This window comes from Eutrigla gurnardus (genome assembly GCF_963514095.1).
Source record: "Eutrigla gurnardus genome assembly, chromosome: 3".
In the NCBI taxonomy this organism is placed as follows: Eukaryota; Metazoa; Chordata; class Actinopteri; order Perciformes; family Triglidae; genus Eutrigla; species Eutrigla gurnardus.
In genome coordinates this window covers 20571107-20586070 of record NC_139917.1, presented here as the reverse complement: position 1 = coordinate 20586070, position 14964 = coordinate 20571107, and positions in this window count along the sequence as shown.

Genomic DNA, 14964 nt, shown 5'->3' with positions numbered 1-14964 from the left:
CATTAATTTCCATTTCATTAGCTGGTACAGTCAGTAGCAGCGCTCTATGCTGACGGGCCACTCTGAATTAACATAAACATCCTTGGACAGATGCCAGATGATCCGTCTCATCTCCCCTCTTCCCCTCACTGTCTCTCCTATTCTCTCTGTTGTAAACGAGCCATTGATATTCCAAGAGGAGCTCGGAGCTGTACCCTCATCGATCGGCCGAGCAGATTAATATCAATCGTTGTTTTTTTTTCCACAAGGAAGTTTTAGTATGCCTTTCATGCTCTTGCAGACTTCTGTGATGAGTCAGGTGGTAACAGCCACAGCCGAGTGAAGACCCAACAAAAACATACATATATACGGAGCTGCAGGTTTAGATTATATGAGCTCTGGGAGAAAGAGCACATACTAACACAGTAAGTATAAATAGATACAGAAAGTGTGGTCATCTTTTCTTTTTGTGTTGTACAGTTATGCAGAAAAATCACTTTTTTTATTTTAAAAATGTATTGGATTTAATGTTTAATCAAAGACTGATGAGTTGATTTACGCAAGTGTGGCTGTAAATGAAGGCACAAATTCGATGTAATACATAATCAATGAAAATAATTTGTTACAGCTGAGCCAAGCAGTCTCTCCTCCTCAATGACTTGTAGTATTTTTCTGTGTCTGTTGCCAGCGAAGGCTCTATGCCAAACTCCTATCAACTAACACAGGCTTTGAAAGTCATCCAGAAGAAGAAGGTGAGCATCCATCCCACGTACTGTTCATTCACACATATACTGCAGACACATACTGCGTCTTTATGCACAATTTCGTGCAACACTTTAAAGGCCTGGTCACTCTAGCATTTCAATTATTCATCAAGTTTCATCAAGTAATCAATTAATTCTGGTGGAATCACCACTCTTTGTGCATTAAGTACGTTGAAGTAAATCAATGGGAATTTTTGAAAATTAAATCTCAGTGAACTTTGACCCTTAAATTTGCACCATCATGACCATGAATAGCCACATAATACAAAACAGAGTTAACTAAAAACCTATTTGCTTGCACCATTCACTTTAATTTAACCCCCTGTGTCGGGGCCTGAACTGTCCCATTAACTACACAGTTAAAAAAGGTTTAGAGTTGCCAAGGAGTTATAGCCAGCAAGCTTGTTAACTTTGACAGCTTTTTCTCTCTCTTCATTATTTCCCTTTATTGACTGGAATTATGCACTATCCCAAGAATAACACTATTTGCATTCCATTTACAGTACTTGCCAGTACTGCCATCTCACCTGCCATCTAGCCTTGAGAGTCGTCCCATCCCCGGTTCTGCAAAGGTGCAGGAGTGCATTGCACCCTTAGTTTAATTTGTTAAAATTTGGATAATAAATAATAAACCAAGAAACAATTGTTAACAATGTATTTAGAAGGAATACAATTGGAATGGAATTTACACTAGTCATCCAAGAGTAAATTAATAATGTGCATTTTTTATTTTATTTTTATATTTTAATTTATGTTGAAAAGTTGCTTTGAGAAACTATTGCAAATAAAGCAACTTGTTGCTGAAAAGGAACAAGATGTTGTATTCACTACTGTTTACAACTATTTCCAGCTGTGTTTCACATTAATCAGTTCATCAGGGCCCATGCTGGGACCTGTAACACCAACACTATCTGTCATTGCATTTACCAAGCTTCCACTTTTGTCTGTCTCTAGGGAACCACGACTCATTCAGATGCAGTAATTTGTTCTAGGAACAGGCCTGAGTAGTCATACGTAACGTGTTCTGTTCATCTCTTTAATTGTTCAGGACAAATGCATGTAAGTGAATGGCATATTTTGCACACTGCAAGATCATACAGAATGAGGAACAGAAAGTGGTGAGTTTACTTTGAGGTATTCTCATGTGCATGTGTGTCCACAGCACCAGTGGCTGATATGAGCTATGGTTTATTACGTTCATTGCCAGTGTGAACCAGGAATCACCTGACATGAGTAGAAATGTGAGCTGCTTTCTTGAACGAATACACACATTTAGCCAGCTCAGCTCGGCAAAGTAGTTTTGGATAATACTGGTGGCTTAGGAAGTGAGCAGTGGATTAAGGATGGCGACAACGGGTTGTGTGTAAGGTCTGTAATGCAGGGACACCGAGGTGAGGAAGAGAGAAGCTGGTGAAAAAAGAACTAAATGATATGGGAAGCATTGCAGATCTAAGGCACAGGAACGTGACCACATGGGAGGGAAGGAATGCAAGGAGGAAAAGTCCAAGTAGCATCATTTAGGAAACTGAAGTTCGTGTAAGGGACAGGAGAGAGAAAAAACACGTAGGTACTGCATAGATGAAATTTAAGATGATTTCTTTGTAAACCAATGTGCAGTGGATGGAATCTGTCTTTTTGCATACATTTCTGCTCATAACATTATACATTTAATGCAAGAGTTTCACTTTCCTGTCGAAGGGGTTCACTGCTTTGCTTTGGTACCCTTTGGCTGAGCAGGTAGGGAATACTGCCATGGATTCAAACAGTAAATTCTTGCGTAATAGCTTCTTTCCCGTGGAGTTAATCCAAACTGTTACAGTCTGAGAGGAACAAACCACAGGTAAAAAGATGAAGGGGATGCCACCGTTGAGTTGAAAAGCAAGATAGAAGTCAAGTTAAGATGGAGGGCAGGAGAGGGAAGCTGCTGTGTTTTTACAGGAAGGACCATCTCAGCTGCGATGGATCACCTCCCGAACCCTGGCAAGGAAATCCTGCCTGTGATGTGAACATGACCACTGGCCCGCAGCCACTATACTGCACAAACACACAAAGGTGTAGGCCCACCGACATATACACAGGTACTGATGAACACATGGACACACACTCGCTCATATGCACAGAGGTGCCAAGGTCCCGCTGGGCAGCTGAAGTTAACACTGCAGTCACATGTGAGAGAGCTCGCCTGGCGCGCTGCCCAGATCTGACATACTGCAGTGAGGCTATCACCATCTATCTCTCTCTTTGCTTGGAGATGTGCCAAGTTAGGCAGTTAGCCTACACAGTTCCCTTTTGTGTCTTTGATCTCGTCCGTTCACCTAAAGACCACCTCAGAACAGTGTGTGTGTGTGTGTGTGTGTGTGTGTTACATAACACCTGTCCTTTCCACTCTTGGAATGGCTTGAATCTAGCTTTGATTTAGCAAAGCTGTCCACGTGAACCTTTCAGCTGTATGATCTGCTGACTGCCATGAATAGCAACAATGAAACTTTTGACGGACCCCATATCGGATTCACTTTTATCATGTGGTAAGGTTCCCATTTTTCAAATGAGGTTGTTTTTTAAACTGCAGCAACATTGACAAGAATAATAACGTTATATGTGATGGATAAACAAAATTGTCAATCCTTTTGTGAATGAGGGAACTAAGAGAGGCAATAAAGCACAATGTATGGACCCACCTGTCAGAGTCCGTAGCATTCATTTTGAATTTACAGTTCTTTATTTACAGCTGATGCATCTCTAATCTCTCAAATATTGCGTTACAAAAACTGTTCCGGAAAGGACATATTTGAATCCATGTTGGCAGCGTGGAGGTAATCAAAGCAAACACAAATGCAACAAAGAAAACTCACCCATGATGCTTTGGACCGAAGAAAAAACCAACTCCCTATGTGATTGTGATCTCTATTTCAAATAATAAATCTTATTTAATACTCAGCATGTCATGAAGAGCAGCATGGGTCAAACAATTGAGCGGTGAAAAGGCAGCCACTGAAAGCGTATGTATTCCTTCAACCATCCTATAATTCACATTCACCTGCCACATAGACGCACGCATTCCCCTCCGCAGAACGGCTCAGTATATAGCAATTTATACTTACTGTCAGAGGGATTGTAAATGTCACTGTGCACCAAAATGAAATAAAACAATGCAGAGCTAAAATAAAAAATATTTGGAGGGCGCGGGATAGGTATAATACCATGTTTTCTGAATAAAATGAGCCCATCTCTTCAGTGGCTGGTGAACAACAATGCCCTGCCTGCACAATAGGTGTTACAATACGCCAGCACATAAAGGGACTACTCGTATTAGAGAATAAATCGAATACATTTAGTCTCACCAACTGTGTTTTAGAATGTCTGCGTGCACACGCTGGTAAATGTGTGAGTCCAAGAGGCACAGGACAAAGTTACCTTGTTGCATAGAGCTATACTTACTGCTTTATCTTTGCCAGTGTGTGTGTGTGTGTGTCCCTATACACACACGCACACACCATGTGTGTGTGTACTATAATTAATCACAATTATCAGTTTGACTAATGCAGGTGCACTCTCACTGGGAGAGGCCATTTACAAGCTCAGCAGCGCAAAATAGGACCTGGAGACAAAATGGTGGAGAATGGAACGAAAAAAATACTTCCAAGCAACAAAAATAGGAGAGTTTAAATAGCAGATCATCTGCAGCCTCGGAATTGCAGGATTGCAAATGGCCTGCACGTTCAATGACCTTCTTTTAGGGTGAAACTTTCCACTGATTTTAAAATTTCAGTGGAAGGAAGAATGCCAGATTGGGACAATGTATTCATGATGCCACATGTAAATAAATTGCACAAAGCACTGGAGGATGACAATGTAGGTCCCACTTCAAAGGGACACTTTTTTTTTTATCTTCGTCTTTTTTGTAGTTTTTGGCAGTTTATCAAGGACAGGCACAAACTGGCACACATCCCCTCTTCCTTGTTGGGAAAAGGCCCAACTTCTCATCAAAGTAAAAAGGGAACCAGTTACATTTAAGGACAACCAATCCATGGCTGGTTCAGAGGTGGGAGAAACAAGGGACGAAGAAAGAAAAGATGGAGGAAGAGGTGAAGGAGGAAATATGGTGGTGGTTGTAGTGAGAGAGTGGGGTTCCCTGGCAGAATAAAAAAAAAACAAAGGCATCCTTCACTCCTGTTGAAACGCTAATGAGAATTCAAATTCACAACTGGCTAATTAACCAGGGGGAAACGGGAGAAGGGCAGATGTGGAAGGTAAAGGTGATGAAGAAGTGAGGAAGGAAAGGGAAGGGGGGAGACAAGAGAAGGTAAGAGAGCAGAAAGTAGAGGACAAGGGCAGGAAAGTAAAATGAGTGGAAAGTAGATGGGAAAAAGAAGGACACGAGGAAAGAAATGAGGCCGAGTGGAGGGGAGTGGAATGAACCACAAAAGAATGGTGGGAGGAGAGAAAAGGAAGAGAAGAAGGGAGGGAGAGGGGCTGCAACTTTTATCAGCTCAGGGAGACGGTGAGGGCAGAGTGGAGGAGGGGAACGCGAGGAAAGTGGATGGGAGGGAACGAAAGGAATCATCCTTTTTCATTCATGGAATAATGAGCAATCTATGCATTTATTGGGAGTTGCTGTGTTAACAGCTCCTCTCTGCTTTCATCTCCTCTCTCCCTCGCTATCCATCCGTTTACATGTGGAGCATGTTAATCGATTTGCTCACAGTTAGAGTAAACACACGCGGCAACGAAATGGATGGTGAATGAATCATGCAGTGTGTTGTTCGTGCACGAGTGTGTGTGTGTGGGGGGGGGAGAGAAAAAAAGAGTGTTCCTTTCACACACATTAAAGTGCACACACTGTATTCACCCAGTGTAGTAAAGAGGCATTAAAACCTGTAGGTGTCCACACACGCAAACAAACATGCGTGTGCACGTGCACTGAATGTGTGATGGCTGCGGAGGTTCTTTGGTATTCTGCAGCGCTGTGGGCTCTATGAACTTGGCTGTTTTTCAGACAGCTTGACCTTTTGTTATATATTCCTCCAATCACACAGCCCTAAATACTGTATTCATCACACGCGTACTGTACACACACACACACACACAAACACACACGCACACACACACACACACGCACCTACTTGGCACACAAGTAACAGATAGGCATGTGAAGTTTGGTCTGTGAAGAAGCCTGGAAGACAACTTGTGATGAGTGGTAGTGTAGCTTGACAAGACAGAAAGCAGTCTGTGTGTGTGTGTGTGTGTGTGTGTGTGTGTGTGTGTGTGTGTGTGTGTGTGTGTGTGTGTGTGACAGCCAGTAATCCGACCAGGTGGCCAGAGGATTGCATGTATGTTGACCGTGGAAGAATGCTTTATGGGTTATGGATTCATTTTGTCCTCTTAGTCTGCCTATTTGTCAGCTTGCCTGTCTGTTCATCTGCCTGTCTTCCTCTGTTTGTTCTCTTGACTATTGGAAGTCTTTCTTCCATCTGGCTGTTTGATTTTTTTTTTCTTCCCCCATATCTGTCTTTTTAATCTGTTCCATCTTAATATCTGTCTAACACTGCCCAGCTGTCTTTCTCAAACTCTGACTGCCTATCAGTCGCTCAGTTGTCAGTCTTTATTCCCTATTTGTCTTTGCTGTCTGTCTTCTTCGTTTGTTGGAGTCAATCATGGTCTCTGACATTCACCTCTTTTTCCCCTCCCTCCATCACTTCCCTCCCCGTTTCTCTTCCCGACAGTCCTAACAACACCCTGCCATAATGTCAATGAGCGACCTCAGGGGGTCTAGTAGTCGTGCTGTTAATGTGTAATAACGTCTTTCCGTTTCCTCAGCAACGCCTTTGGAGAAGCCTTGCTAAACTGGCGGCTTGATTCGTTCCTGGGGGGAAAAAAAAAGGTGAAACGCTTTCAGTGGACTCTAAATTCTGCTGTTTCATCCCTGCAGTACTAGAGGCTGTCAATGGAGGGCGGTAGAATGCAAGGAAAAGGCAGAGTAGGCAACAAACAAGCCATGGGTCTCTCACAATGACTGAGCAACATTACAGCTCTCACACAATGCTACTGCTGGAATCTGCTGGAGATTGAAATTAACTTCTATAGAATGGATTTCCTTTATTTTTCATCCCCGCCCTCTTTCCTCCATCCTTCCCGCCATCCATCCATCAATTCTCTCTGTTCTGTTATTTAGAGCATGTTAGTGCTGACAGAAGTTTGCAACCCATAAGTCAATGCAGACTCCAAGGAATTGTTGTGATGGAGAGGCTCGAACTGCACCAAGAGAATTATGATCAACAATCAATAGCCATTGACGCACACAAACACACACACACACACACACACACAACAAAAGCCACACAAACACACAAGGCTTCCATCACTTTGATGTGATTGTCACTGCACCTTTTTTTAATCAACTTCCAAGGCCACACACACAAACACACACACACACACACACACGCACATGCACACACCTTTCTTCATCCTGTCTTCTCTCTCTCAAAAGAAAGAATGAAAGAAAGTTACCAATAAATTATTATTGATCTCCACTGTTGGCTGCTGGGCTGAGGATAAATCTCACCAGTAATTTTCACAGTTTCTACGTTTATCACCCAGACAGTTTGTGTGCTTTCCTATGTAGAGTATATGACTTCTTCTGTGTGTGTGTGTCCATCTTTATTACTGTTTCTTAAACCATTAGACACTTTAGTTTGATTGGTACACATTTTATATACAGTCACATGGTGGACACAATAACAGAAACACCCATAGGCCTACTATGTTTTTAAAAATAATTTGTTCCTGTTATTTTATCCACCCATGTTCTGCAAAGTGGAACAATCTTGAATTGACAAGAAGAAAGCGATTATTTTTCAAAAAAGCATTAATAAATAATTTGGAAATCTTATAACAGTGAACTGTTTGTTAATTTAGAAATACTCACGACAATGAAGTAAACCCAGAAACATTCAAACCGTGAAAACAAACAAAAGCTTCGGGTAAATAATTAATTTGCATAGTCATTCTTGAAAATGAAAAACTTAAGTAGTTTGCTTTAGCCGAGTGTCATGTTTGTTCATTTTCAAAGCACTTCTCTGGTAAATTGTTCAAGCTTCCTTTTTATAGAGGATTTACAACTTGTGAGAAATTGAACGTGTTCTGTAACCTTCTGTCAGACTTTAGTTATTTTCTTTGTGTTTAACCTGTCAAAAGCATTTGTCATGTGTGATCCAGTCGAATATCCCTGCAGAATGTGCTCCCCGAATATGTAATATCACCTTGTGAATGTTTGTCTAGGCTTTGTCAATGCAGTGTTGATTTAACTGCCTCGTCATTTTTGACAAGGCCACTGTTTACGGTCGAACAGGTAGAAGAAATGACAGAAACTTGAAACATTGCTTTCCTTCGATGCACTAAAGACCTCTTTAACTCTGTATTGGTATGGACCTGTCACACACAGCTCAGTTCACTCTATGAAATTATCATTTTCCTAATTAACAACAACTTTTTTTGGATTAAAACATTGGACAGTGGGATGTACTGTAATGTTTGTATGGAAAGAAAATGTCATGGGCCAGTTTGACCCAATACTTTCATTGATTAACATTATCTAAGATACTGCCTGAGCTGTTTCTGGGTATATGTTGATACTGTTGGTTGTACATCAGGGATATAAGATATTACTGACGAGTGAAGTTTGTTGTGGGTATAAATCAAAATTGTTAAAAAAAAAAACCAAGTTTCACATTATCTTGTGTGAGAATATAATCACTATACTTGTTGTTAATGGATATTCATCTTTAAATGTCAATAATTCTGAGGGGATCTGGATGCAGGGACAGTCAAGTGTGGCCAAGTGTATTTCCCACTGCCATAATTGTATGTGTCTGTGGTTGGTGAGAGAGAAAGCAGATAATAGCCATTGCAGTTTCCTCTGGAAAGATTAGTAGAAAGTGTTTCAGAGTGAGATCCAGGATGTGAAGTTTTCCTTCTGAAGATGATTCAGAGGAAGAGTCTTTCCACACTCTAATTTGCAAAAAACATTTACAAGACATGAAAAGCCACAGATATGTAAAGATGGTCTAAATGAGTCACCATCACCATAACAAAGCCGTGGCAGATTGTCAAGCTTCCAGTGTAAAATGTAATGAGAATGGATCCTGCCTGGGCTTAAAAGCTTTGCTACTTGCATTCATGGCATGACATCCACATTTGAGCTCTTCATATCCAAACCAACAGAGAAAATCATACTGGACAGAACCAATGAGGAAACCTGCCAACTTGCAAACACTCTTTGGCAGGTTGAACCAACGTCAGGCACAGGTGCTCGGCAAAATGCTGTTTGCCAACCAGAGATAGGAGGACGACTACTCTATGTTCAGCACTAGCTGATGATGGACCATCCAGACCAGTATGAAGTTCGCTAAAGGAACCAGAAAATGCAAACTATTCCATTGAGAGGAGAAACTAACACCTTATCTGTCAACTGCATGAATACACATACATAAGTAAATATGTGTTTGCAATACAGGCCCATTTATGACATCTGATTCACTGTGAGAGAAATAAACTTTATGGGTTAGGAGATAGGGGTTACCCCTAGGGTAAGGGGCTGACATGAACGCCAGTTTCCCAGGGTCAAACCCATGTTTGTTTGACCCATCCACCACCCTTTCCGCCTGCCCTTAGAGGCCTCTACCTCCTTCCTCACCTTACCCTTACCTTCATCATCTATGTGTATTGCTCTGCATCAAATTGGAGTTAGTTGAAAGCCTGGTGCATCTACAGATGCTAGAGGGTGTCATGTGTGTCAGCATCAGGACACAAAGGGCACAAAGCATTGTAAGCATCATCAGTTGTAAGTGAACTGTTCAAGAATTCAAGCTGATTGCTAACTTTTTAGAGCCACGGTTCTTCCCTTTCTTTATTTGACTTTTTGCAGCTTGCCCCACTTGTGGCTCTCCGTATACCTTCAACTTAGCTCTCCTGGACCTGTATAACAATAAGTGATGGTCATGTTTGTTGCTTTTATTTTCTAGGACCCATCCCTCTTTCTTTGACTTTATTTGGAAGAAACAGACTTACATCTGCAATAACGTGTTGCTTTCCCTTGCTTTTTCTCCATTTAATCATGTTTTTGGTCCACTCCTCAACTTCACTTTGGGTTGAACTGGACCTTCAAGACAATAAAGCCATGGCTCCAATTGTGTTTCCTCATATAGAGTTGCTGCAGGCGGACTTCCTTTCTTCAACATCCGTCAAAGGACCCCAGCAACCCTCAGGCAGCCAGCAACCAATATGAATGGAGACCAATAGGCATGGTCTTAGATAGTATACTAACCTTGCGGGGCCAGATTCTTGAGCTGTCACAAGAACACGGGATCACACATGAAAATCCAACTTCAAGTACTGTGTTTGTGTCTGATAAGCAGCTACAGCCACGGCTTAGGTGTGCGTGAGAAGACACGCTATTTCAAAAACAGCAATGGCAGCTGTTAAAGAGGTATGAGTAGATGGTGCAATAGCATCAGTTATATCAGAATGGGAGATTATTTCTCCATTAAAAGAAGAGCAAAGAAAAATGATACCAAAGGCTTTTCTTTTCTCCCCCACCTGCAAGAGTTTGAGTGATGGATAGGTCATCCAACCATATACCATGTCTTTTTTGAGAGTGCCTGACCTTTTCCAAACGGCTTACGATGACGGCTTCTCAAACAGTACTGTGCAACAAACCATCAGGTTAGGAGTATGCAGCCACACACAGACAAGCACACTCACACAACAGAATGCAGGATTCAAGCCAACACTCTCTCTGTCTCTCTCTCACTCACACACACACACACACACATACTCTCACACACACACACGCATATAGATAGATGCAGGTACAAGAGCCCTAGGAAAGGCTTGTGCTCCCTCCAACCTCATTACATCCACAGGCCACAGGTGGATGTAGTGTCTCTTATATCGAGGACAGAGACGCCTAAGGATGTGTTAGTGTGTGTGTGTGAGAGAGAGAGAGAGAGACAGAGAGCATGTACATGAGGGCTTTAAATACATGTATGATTCATTCCTATAACCTGCAAGTAATGGCAAATCCTGGAGAAGCTTCAAACCACACATTGCCAACCCATCGCAGCACCTTGTTGACATTCTGTATCTGACAGCTATGTCATTCTCTCTTTCATTCATTCCTCTGCACTCCATTTCCCCTTCTTCTCTTAAGTTTGCTTAAGCTGACTCAGGGTCACCTCAATTTAGCTTTTTGGCCCTGGGCAACCGAGAGCTCGAGCCAGTGCTACCACCTTCATAAAATAGTGTGTGTGTGTGTGTGTGTGTGTGTGTGGGGCCGGTGTTTATCAGGTTATATTGGACTCGGTGGTCAGCAGCCAAATAAAAGTCAAAAGTCAAATGGTCTTTGTTTGAGTTGTGAATGAGACTATATGAGAAAAATGAACGGACAGAGAGGGACAGAAAGAGGGTATGTTTGTGAGAGACAACGTGGAGAGGTGAAGGCTACAATCTCAATCTAACTCTGCCTCTCTGCACTTGATCAAGTGCCCACGTATCTTGCACTTCAAAAAGTGGACACTTGGGCTGCCATTGTGGTTGGCTGAATTGAGACACGGTGGCCTTAAAATCTTGATTTTGGCAACCTTTCAGATTTTAGTTGCTGAACAACACTGTTTATATGAGCAATTGGTGTTACTAGGCTACAACTATATGGCAGAAGTCACTGGCTTGGCTTCCTGTGGACCATTTAGCCTCTTGCAGTTGAGATGCACATTGTTATCCTCACGTGACAACATCAAATAAGCAAAATTCAAACTGAAAGAAAGAGAAAGTGCTAGTAATTGAGTTTTTCTACCTGTTTTCCAGTGCTCTCCTTTGTTGTCATCTTCCTATGTGTGGACTGTGTGTGTGTGTGGTTTTCCTCACTCAGCTCTACTTTCACTTACCTGTTGTCCATCAGCTCGTCACTCTGACCAGCCACACCTGCTTTCCATCAGCCTCCTCAACCAGTATATAAACCCTGGGCTCTTCGCCCACTCTCTGCCAGGCTGTTGACATACCTCAGTGCGAGGAATCCAGCAAAACTTCTTGTGCTTAACCTTTGCTTTGACACGTTTGATACTCACTTCATGTTTGTTTGCATCACCTCTCCCCTGTCTCAGTAACATCGCTCACCTGCCAGCTTCCCCCACGCTCACGATAAAGCCTGCAAATCTAGACTTAGCCATGCCTGCATTCTCCTCACCATTCCTTCCTTCCACGCCAGCCGCTCATCAACGTTCACCTGGCCATGCCATCAGGCCCGCCCACCCTCTGCCATTACATCCTCTGTCATCCTACCGTGCCATATTCCCTGCCTCACTCGCCTACATGCCTACACACCAACAGGCCGCTCCACAGTCTCAATTTAACTTTATTACTAAAGTTCACTATTTCAACCTTTCCCCTTGTATCTGTTTCTTGAGTTCTTAAAAAAACACAGACTATAGATGATTGTTTTTCATTTTCTCTTGCCTTTCTTGACTCCAGTTTATTTCAATGATGAAAATGCTTTCCTGCTCAAACACGACTATCAAGGTCTCCCCCTCTTTCTCTCACTGAGAACACTGATATGGTTCTCTGGCTCCCAATCAAATGCTCACTTCATTAGCCCTCTTCTCTTCTCTCCTTGTTGGCCCTTGGAAGAGAAGGGCAGACACACACACACACACACACACACACACACACACACACACACACACACACACACACACACACGCGCAGTCGGATGCACACACTCACACTCCCATTGCCCAGTCAACCCCCAATTGTGCACACACACACACACACACACACACACACACACACACACACACACACACAGTGCAGTTCTGACTTTAAATAATGAGAGAGCTGTCACATCAGATCAGCGTCTATGCCAAGGCATGGCCCGGTGGTCAGCAGGACGGACGGGAGTAACCGCTTGTGGCTGACACCCTCTGGACACATGGGGAAGGAAGAGGAGGGGCAGGGAGGGGAGGAGTTGGGGTGGTCTCTAGGTAGAGAGAGAGACAGACAGACAGAGAGAGAGAGAGAGAGAGAGAGAGACCAATAAAGATGGACAGAGCTGGATTTTCTCCATTAGCATCTAAAGCCTCGAGGTCTAAATGGAGGGCTGGTAAGACAAGACAAAGGTATGAGGAGGAGAAAAACACAAGGCAAGTTGGAAACAAAAGGAAAGGAAAAGAAAGGAGAAAATAAGATATGAGGGTAGAGAGGAAGATAAACAAGTGGAAAGGAAAGGAAATACGAATGGACAAACAACAATAAAGCAAAGGAGAAACGTAGACAGGGAGAAGGGGAACACACACAGGTGAGGGGAAGGGAGAACAAAAGATGATGGTAAAAGCTAATTCCACCCAAATAATGGTGTGAAGCAATAACTGCCTACAAGTATGCCTGCAGCACCACCTTTTTTTTCTTGTCCCTAGCGCAACCCTTTCCCCACACAGCCTCCAGTTCAGCACCCCCCCCCCCCCCCCTCCCCTCACCACCAGCCCACCCAGCTAAACCCATCATCTTTATTCAATATGGCCCCTGGTAAGCATTTTAAGTCGGCTTAGCTTGTCAGAAAACTTCCATTTTTTTGGAGTGTTGATTCTTGCTCTCTCTCTGTCTCTCTCTCTCTTTCTCTGTCTCTCTCTCTATCTGTCTCCAAGTCTCCCTCTATATCTAATGCCCACCCACACATTACACACAAATCATGACTCACACACACACACACACACACACACACGCAAACACTCGGTTGATGCTCGGCTCCATGAAAAACATCTGAATAACTACGGAAATATTTAGCCATGTCAATTTGTCAGGAAAAGTCAATCTCCATCAATTCTACAGAGAGATACAGGAATTACTGATATCAACCTAATTACAACACAGACATACCCCCCCAATACAAGCACACACACACACACACACACATGCACAGACACACACACACAGGTACATTTATCCATGCAGCCCCAGGGGGCTGCGAGATGGTGCCAATAATGGGAAATGGAGGACATCGTTTTCTCCGATGAAATTACAAATAAGCATATTCCCCTGACAGTCTAGATGGGCTCTGAGAGAGATATTGTAATATCACTATGACCGTTTGCATGCAGAGTGTGTGTGTTTGTGTGTGACCATAAATACATTTGGGCTCATGGAGGGATAGGGGATTTCCACGGTGATTTGTTTGCTTGGATTAAATGTCAGTTTAGGAAATGTTTTGTTATACCTGGACTCCTGAGTGAGAGATAGAGATAGAGAATATTTAATCAAAGACATGTTAGCATTCATGTAAGCATTCATTAAAGTAATTCACCAGGAAAACGTTAATTATCAACTATCAATCAACATTAACAACATGAAGTTCAGCGTACAACTAGAAATTGTTAGATACCCCAGTTCTATTTTATGCATAATACTGTGATGCCTTTGCTACTTCAGGTTACCTCATAGTGTCCTGAGACACATTAATGCACTCATGGGCAATGGACCTGCATTTTTATAGGGCTTTTCTAGTCTTTTCAACAACTCGAAACGCTTTACAGTACATGGCAACTTTCACTCATTCACACACACACACACACACACGCACACACACTCTCTGATGGCAGAGGCTGCCATGCAAGGAGCCAACCGCCCATCAGGATCTACCGAAGCCGCTCACATACCAATGGCACAGCCTTCAGGGGCAGTTTGGGGTTCAGTATCTTGCCTAAGGACACTGCGTCATGTGGACAAGAAGGGGAGGTGACTTGGACTGATAATGACAACTTTTATTAAGCTTGTGCTTTGTTTTAACTCACATTTAAATTGGTCTTTCTGAACCTGCAATTTATATGCTCACTCTACTGACAGGCTATGATGTGGGCGCTCACACTTACGAAACCCCCAGGTCTGTTTTGTTTACTGGATAATAAAAGACAACTGCATGCTCAGCAATGTTGACTAAAACAGAGAAAGTACAATTCCACAATGAATGGAAGTGGAGAACAAAAAACAATACAATCTGAGATGACTGAAGATGCAGACAATGTGTTCTGCAGTTCAGTTTGAACAATATCAAGGCAGCCTCAGTCAAGACTGAGCCACAACAAGTACAATAATTCTCTAACACTCACTAGAAAGACTAACTACAGTTCATAACAGATTTTTTTGTGTGTGGAAGAAACGGACCATGGAACTGCTCAAT